This window comes from Neophocaena asiaeorientalis, unplaced genomic scaffold, assembly GCF_003031525.2.
Source record: "Neophocaena asiaeorientalis asiaeorientalis breed wild unplaced genomic scaffold, Neophocaena_asiaeorientalis_V1.1 scaffold445, whole genome shotgun sequence".
NCBI classification, from domain to species: Eukaryota; Metazoa; Chordata; class Mammalia; order Artiodactyla; family Phocoenidae; genus Neophocaena; species Neophocaena asiaeorientalis.
The window spans coordinates 708,325-716,864 of record NW_020172783.1 but is presented as its reverse complement, the minus strand read 5'-3'; the positions used below and the strand labels follow the sequence as shown (position 1 = coordinate 716,864).

General features: G+C 37.3%; 2 pseudogenes; both read right to left on the bottom strand.

The window, feature by feature from the left end:
* Nucleotides 1-2,431, bottom strand: part of LOC112397403 (UDP-glucuronosyltransferase 2B17-like) — a 13,392-nt pseudogene extending 10,961 nt beyond the window's left edge.
* Nucleotides 2,432-6,681: 4,250 nt separating this feature from the next.
* LOC112397414 (UDP-glucuronosyltransferase 2C1-like) overlaps nt 6,682-8,540 on the bottom strand; it is a 36,641-nt pseudogene continuing 34,782 nt past the window's right edge.

The following is an 8,540-nucleotide window of genomic DNA, read 5'->3' as shown; positions in this document are numbered from 1 at the left end:
GGAGGGAGGGAGGGAGGGAGGGAGGAAGGAGAGAAGGAAGGAAGGGGGAAGGAAGCAAAAAAAAAGAAAGAATATAAAGTAAAATAAAAGTAAAGTAGATAAAATAAAGATAAGTAAAATAAAATAAAGTAAGAAAATATAATAAAGTTATTAAAATAAAAAAATTTTTAATCCGCTGCTTCTGAGGCTGCTGGGAGAGATTTCCCTTTCTCTTTGTTTTCACAGCTCCCAGGGTCTCAGCTTTGGACTTGGCCCTGCCTCTGCGTGTAGGTCGCTGGAAGGCGTCTGTTCTTCGCTCAGACAGGACGGGGTTAAAGGAGCCGCTGATTCCGGGGCTCTGGCTCACTCAGGCCGGGGGGGAGGGAGGGGCACGGAGTGCGGGGCGGGCTTGCGGCAGCAGAGGCCGGCGTGACGTTGCACCAGCCTGAGGTGCGCCGTGCGTTCTCCAGGGGGAGTTGTCCCTGGATTCCGGGACCCTGGCAGTGGCTGGCTGCACAGGCTCCCCAGAAGTGGGGTGTGGATAGTGACCTGTGCTCGCACACAGGCTTCTTGGTGGCGGCAGCAGCAGCCTTAGTGTCTCATGACTGTCTCTGGTGTACGCGCTTTAGCCGCGGATCGCGCCAGTCTCTGGAGCTCGTTTAAGCAGTGCTCTTAATCCCCTCTCCTCGCGCACCAGGAAACAAAGAGGGAAGAAAAAGTCTCTTGCCTCTTCGGCAGGTCCAGACTTTTCCCCGGCCTCCCTCCCGGCTAGCGGTGGCGCACTAACCACCTGCAGGCTGTGTTCACGCCGCCAACCCCAGTCCTCTCCCGGAGATCAGACTGAAGCCTGAGCCTCAACTCCCAGCCCCGCCTGCCCCGGCGAGTGAGCAGACAAGCCTCCCGGGCTGGTGAGTGCTGGTCGGCACCGATCCTCTGTGCGGGAATCTCTCCGCTTTCCTTTCTGCACCCCTGTTGCTGCGCTCTCCTCCACGGCTGCGAAGCTTTCCCCCTCTACCACCCGCATTCTCCGCCCACGAAGGGGCTTCCTAATGTGTGGAAACCTTTCCTCCTTCACGGCTCCCTCCCACTGGTGCAGGTCCCGTCCCTATTCTTTTGGCTCTGTTTATTCTTTTTTCTTTTGTCCTACCCAGGTACGTGGTGGTGGGGGGGTGGTTCTTGCCTTTTGGGAGGTCTGAGGTCTGCTGCCAGCGTTCAGTAGGTGTTCTGTAGGAGTTGTTCCAAGTGTAGATGTATTTCTGGTGTATCTGTGGGGAGGAAGGTGATCTCCGCGTCTTACTCTTCCGCCATCTTCCTGGAGGCTCTCTCACGTTTGCTCTTTTAAATGCTAAGTTTTAGGATGGTTGATTTTACAGCAATAAATAACAGACAGTATGGTTTATCGAAAACAGTGAGTATGTAGCTTTCTAAATAAACAAGTCCCAAGAATATTCACATATTGGAATATTATTGTCAAATGGAGGGATATCTCCAGTGTCACACAGTTCTAGATTACTTTGCATGCTTTCTTGAATAGTTGATAAATTTTGACTGAGAAGCGTTCTATTTCCATTTTGACACTAAAGCTAAGAAAATACAAGTTATTTTTTATTTTAAATTATATGTATATATATACACACACATATGCACTCTAACCCACACAAAGGAAGTAAGGTTTCTTTCCATCTACTAGAGGGAAAACGTACTAAATAAACTAGACTTACCTAATACTTCACTGTAAAATTTATCCCACTACTTCTTGTTAAAAGTCTCAAATGCAAAGTCAAAATATAGCTACTACAACATATTTGTTACCATCTCCATAAATGTCCTTTTGTCACTAAGTTCTGATATGATAACAGGTACATAGGAAGGAGGTAATATGAGCCCTCCACGGAGTTTTTCATTTGTATTGTCAGTGGTAAGTCAAAGACTGTAGACCAAAGGTAGGTTAAGTAGTTCAGACAGCAGCTCGGCACAAGGAGAAATGGCATGTCCAAAAACAACATCAAATCTGTATTCTGCAGTTTTTTCACAAGTTTTTTGTTCAAAACTGCATCCTCACAGAGCTTTTGAACAGTATCAGAATATTCATAATATGTTTTTTGCATCTTTGAATCATATGCCCATAATATATTCTTTGGTAACTCGTATGTCCATATCTTGATCCATTTTGTAAAAAGCAAATCAAGCTCATTCTTAGTGAAGGATGTAGAGTGAACCTCAAATTTAAGGGTAGATGGCTTATTGGGACCCACAAGGTTGGTGAAGATACTAGCACAGTAACTTCATGGTCCCTCTGAGCAAGTTCATCCCATATTGTCTTTAAATTGATGCAGTGATTATATTCCATTGGCCACAGCAGCACCTTTCCACAAGATGCACAGCTGAAATGAAAGGACAAGAAGAGAAGCCCATGTCTTAGACATCTTGATAAAATCCAAACCTTCTTCATAAACTTTCTTTACTGCAGAGGTAGCTCTCACTTATATCCAGGATGGAGTCAATTAAGTAGTTAAAATATAACTGGCACATAGCAAGGTCACAATGACTATGAGGTAAAGATTTTGTTTCCAAGAGCACGGCTTCATAATTTCTCTGCAAGCTAATCTCCAGTTCAGAAGCTTTGGAAAGCAAATAGATAAAGAAAAGCGTATATGATCTTGTGCCTCTATGTGTGAAAAATAAATCCCAGTATCATTGTAAATGCTACTGGCTCTAGACTAAGAAGAAATTACCTTGTATGTAGGGAGTTTCCAGATACGAAAGCAGCACGTGTCAACACAAGGATATTCTGATTTATTTGAGCATTTCCAAGCATTTCTTTCTCCATATTTTCACACCTGTTTTATTAGCCCCATTTCATTTAGCTTGCTGTTGTTCTTTTGGCTATAGTTATTCCTTCCCTTTTTTCCTTTTTATCCAAACATGGGTATCCTTTGAGTATCAACTTTGGTTACTTTCCTTTATTTAAGAATATTATCTCTGAATTATGATCATTTCCTTTTCTGAACATTTGCAACATTCCTTATATTTCTCTCACTTCTTCAGTACTTCCCAATACTTACTCTTAAAAAGTATTTATCCTCTAAGTACCTTCTTCTGAACTTTGTTTTGTATCCTGCCTTTGTAGTCCAGGTAAGTTATATTTTAAAATGACCTTACCAGGACTTCCCATCAAATTAGAAGTAGGAAGGGAAAGATGCATGTCATGGGATAGATTTGTTTTTATGCTATCAATAATCTATTGACCTGAAATGAGAGGAGAATCTCCTTTGAAAAGGATTTGGATACAGATTCTATGTAAACATTCATTCTGTGAGTGATATAAGCTTTTTTTTTTTTTTTTTTTTTCTTTTTTTGCGGTACACAGGCCTCTCACTCCGGACGCACAGGCTCAGCGGCCATGGCTCACGGGCCCAGCCGCTCCGCGGCATGTGGGATCTTCCTAGACCGGGGCACGAACCCACATCCCCTGCATCGGCAGGCGGACCCCCAACCACTGTGCCACCAGGGAAGCCCCGTGATATAAGCTTTTAAGTGTAGCAACTAATTTGGGAAAAATATCCTCATCATCTTGCCTTGTAAACATATGAAAGTAATGGATAAATTCACATTTCTCATGTCAGGATTCTCCTGAGGTATTGCATCGGGTTTTGTGAAGACTGGAATGGAAGATGGCTGCTAACTGCAAAGGGATGGTGCAGGAGTAATAGTACCAGCAGTGATTTCTTATACCTCTCACACAGGTAAGATGATACCATCATGACACCTGGACAGTGAATCTTCCCTCAGTTCTTAGTAATTATCGATGAAATAGCAGTTTTATCTCAACAAAGGAAGAAAGATCTAGTTTATTGCAAACTCTCCATGAGTTTTAGGATCTCCCCTATCATAATCTGCATGACGAGACTTTATGTCTAAGAGTCCTGGAAAGGAGACAAGATCTAAATTGAGGCATGTTCATGAGGGCAAAGGATCTCCAGGATAGTGGGGTGGCTTCCCTTCATGAAAATATCATAATTTTATCATCTGACAATTCCTTTAAGGGTGAAAGGTGCCTTCATTTCATGGTGTCATATGGATTGCTGATATCATAGAAGATTTCATCTGAGTGTATTAAAGGTTGTCTCTGGGGGAAATGAATGGCAGGAACTGACAATGAGAGGTTAGAATCTCAGCCTCTTTGGCTAAGTTTAGAGCCAGAATCTAGAACTTTGGTAGAATTGGAATGGAATTCAGAAGCAAACAACCTGGGGAGGAAATGAAATTGAGAAGCAGGTTGGTAGGGTTTCAATGTTCATTGCAGAACTTATGGTTCTCTATTTTATAGACAGCAGACGCTTCTAAGTCCCAAATGTATTACTGTTTAAAATACAGTTAATATTCTCCTAAATTAGGGAGTATGTTAAATCTAAGATACAGGTGAATCATTATTTTTGGTAAAACATGTAGAACATAAGAGAAACAAATCCTTCATTGTAAAAAACAAGCAAGTTTGAAAATCAAAACATAAAATATAAATCACTTTTTTGTGATATATAGAAAGCGACTTTGTATTCACATATGTATGCATGTAATGTACAAAATACTTGCATCTACCTATTAGTGTTTTCAATTGTCATGATACAGAAGAAAATTGAGCAGGATTCTATAATATAGTCACATATGAATAGTAAATAGTTTAAAAATAAAGTATGTTAAGACATGTTATTTTAACTGACTAGAAAAGCCAGAGGTCATCAAACTCCTGAAAAATATGTTTTTATTAAAACTTAAACTAGAAAAAATATGATACGTTACAAAGGTTTAGCTTCTACACACCTAAAATTATTACCAGATTGTTAATATATTTAATATAATAATGTATAGATGATTTAAATAGGCAAATATTTGTGTTTAAGAAAAGCTTTGGTCTCTACAAGATAGAATATATTTGTTTATTTGCCAGGGTAGTTCTTTTGAATAAACTCAGAAATTGCTAACAAGGTATCCAAATCTTGAGTTTACTTAAACTCCTTTATGTTACATCATTTGATAATAATGAAAAAAGTGAAGGGATATCTTGACATTGGTATAAAATAGCCAAAGATTAAACTATGATTTTATAGAGTATTTTAGGAAATAACATTATCTTATTGCCAGAATAAATGATTTAGCATTATGGTAAATTATTGCTTCGATTACATTAATTAGATTGTAAACAAGGTAGCATTGTGTTTACATTTTTCAAAATATATACCTTAAAGCATTATAATTAATTATCTCAAAACCTCATAAAATTGAGAAAATATCTTTTTTTGTATATCTCTTTACAGTTAATTCCACACCTAAGAATAAATTTATCTTTATCTTGTTCTTATTTGTGCCACTATTCCTGTAACAAAGAAGATAATTGCCCAAATGATTTATAACTATTCTAAGATAGAGCTATAATTTTAGGCCTCTTAAACTTGAGTTATAAATTTCAAACTCTGTGGTAAATCATTTAATGAACTTGGTTACTACTATGTAATACCATCACAGTTAAATAATATTTTGACCTCAAGGGCAAAACACTGACAAACATAATGGAAGATAGACTTTTTAGAAAAGAGAGGAAAATATATTCTTTATTTTTATTAAAATTGAACTTGTGTCTTCATGTTTACTGCAGATTTCTGACTGATGCTAATTAATAAGAAGCCTAGGTACTTGTGCTTATTATAGCTGTCCCAGTACAGTTCATGAGAGGACCAGGGGAAGTGATGGGACAAAGGAAAAGGAAGAAATGGGCAAACTCTTGAGTTTCTGATGGAGAAATCATACCCATAGAAAATAGCATTTCTGAGAAATACATTTTCTTCCCAAAGTATTTGCAGAGTAGCTCTTAAGTAATTTGCTTCTTCTTTTCAAATATGTACATTGTAAGTAAAATTAATGTAGGAAAGAATTAAATAAACTTTTAAATTAATTTAAAAGGGTAGGAATTAAATTCCAATCATTTACTTCTGCTCCATCATATCATCAACCATGCTAACATATGATAATCAGCTAGTTCTCTGAAGCCACGAAGTGTTACAATACAAATGAAGTACTATCATTATTAATATCCAAATGAAGGGAAATCTTCAAATCAAAGACCAAAAATAGTGTTTTGTATTCCAAGAGGGACAAAGTCTGATGTGTCATACGAAAGGAAATTGATAGTGTAAAATCTGCTTTACAACAGATTAGAAACCCTGACAGTTTCCTGATCTTCCTGACCAGAAGGGCAGCTCTGGCTAGAGTAATATTTTACATTACTTCTTGTCTAATTCCTTTAGATAATATGCAATAATTCTCATACACTGGACCCAAAACGATGTTATTTAGGAAATATTCAACATGAGCAGTACTGAAAATAGAATTAATCATTATGTTCCTAAGGTCTCAAACAGCATCTCATTTGGTTGAACTGAAAGAAAGAAATAAAGCACTGAGACTTTAATGGTAATAACTTCCATGTGTTTAATTGTTTATATTCTCTTTTAAAGAACAGATTAATTTAAACCTTAATTCTGAATCATGTGGCATATTTTTGGGGTGAGTCTTTGATCTGTGACTTGATAAGCTGAGGAATGGACAAGAACCTGGGGAAGTAGGAGAGGAATCTATTCTAATCAGTGGCTGGGTTAATTCAGATGGATCCTATCAAAGTTTCCAGCCGAACTGTTAAAAAAAAAACTACTCTCTCTTTTTCTTCTTCACAGTTTTACCAAACTTCCAGCAACAAAACAGGCAATATTTAGTGATCAGGAATATAAAAGTTGCCACGTATGCTAGGAGGAACCCAATCACATAAAAAAAATTGTACTGGTACTAGGTGTGGTTGTGGATGGCTGGCCAAAGGTGTTTGACTCCTTTATGGCACATGATAAACTCAATCCAGAAGAACTGCTCATTCCAGAGGCTTCATAGGCTGATCATGGTGAATTCTTGCTAACTTCATAGCATTCTCTTTATAGCTAAAATTGAATATACAGATAGCAACTTGAAAAATTTGTTAAGGACATGATATACCTAAAACTGTTATATATTATTAAAAGTATATTACATAATTATATAATAAGTTGTGTCATAAGTGATATCACCAAGAGTCAGAATGCATATGAAAGTTTGTTTCCTCTTGAGATATTTCTAGATATGGTGGCCTATCAGCTGGAATTTGTTGGATGTTTCATAGTCTCAGTAATGATTGGAGGCAGGGGAGAAAAGAATTTCTAACTGGAGATATCATTTTGAAAGTTCAGAAATAGGAATGTAGAATATGTAGGTTGAGAATACAGAATTTGGTTTCATTTGATGAGTGTAGTATTGGGAACATGATAGTGACAAGAAGCAGCAATGAGGGGAAAGTTTATGAAAAAGGAACCCTTCCCCCCACCACTCTGCCCTTCCCCACGTTCTGTCTGGAGTGTCAGTGTTAGCAAGGAGCTAGTCTTCAATAGTAACGGGAAATGGTTTCAGTCTGTGATTTTCATGGCCCTGACATTCCAGATGAAACCAATAAGTTTCATGTGACCGTCTGGGCAAGAAGTGAGCCTGAAAGTGAGTAGATGCTGGACTCTTTGCTTCAAGCTACAGAGGGATGCAAGTGCCAGTGTTGAGACAGAACAATGGCAATAGCTAGAACACTAACCCTTCTAACTTCTGTCATGGAACAAAGACCAGACCAAGGTTTGGTTTAAGGTTTTGAATGGCTGATTTAGAAAAAGGATTTCCTTGTATCTGTGAAGGAGTTGAAGGAGGAAGGTTATTCTCCCACACTGAAGTGCAGTCATCATTGATGGAGAATATAGAACATTAAATTGTAAAAGATAGTGGAAGAGCATGTAGAAAGTTCTGAGGAAGGGAACGGTAAATCAGAAAAACATCAAATCCTTGTTGCTCTTTGGTTTAAAAAAAAAAAAATGCCTTTCTTAATACCAAGAATTTAAGGAATAAGTACTTCTGAATATATCTCAAGGAAACAAGGAAATAGCAACAAGAAACCCTCCAAGACACAAAAACAAAATATCTGTCAGATAAAAAATTAATGAAAAGAAAATCCTCCAGGAATAGAGAGACTGTAATAAAAAGAAAGTGCTTCATTAAATCCATATAAATACAAAACTAAGGCTAAATGTTATTCGAACTTTTGGTCATGGACAAAATGTGTACATTGTAAGTTTTGAACATGTTATAATGATAATACAGCAAACAAAAATTAAGATGTGATGTTTAGGTGACATGAATGGGAAGTTTAAAAGTGACTTCATAGTGAAAAGTCATTCTATATTGACCAAAATTGGAAATATTTAAAAAGTAATTATTCTAAACTCTAATGTAAATATTTGTACATAGAATTATAGGAAAATTTTAGTAAGAATTTATCTAATATTAAAAAAACTCTCCAACCGTGGCAATTCTTTTACTTTTAATATAGCTTATTTTTTTCCAAGAATATATTTGATTTATTTGAAATACACTAAAATGATAAATATAATCACTTGCTGTTGAGAATATTTTTATTTATTTATAATCACCATGCAGTACAAATATCC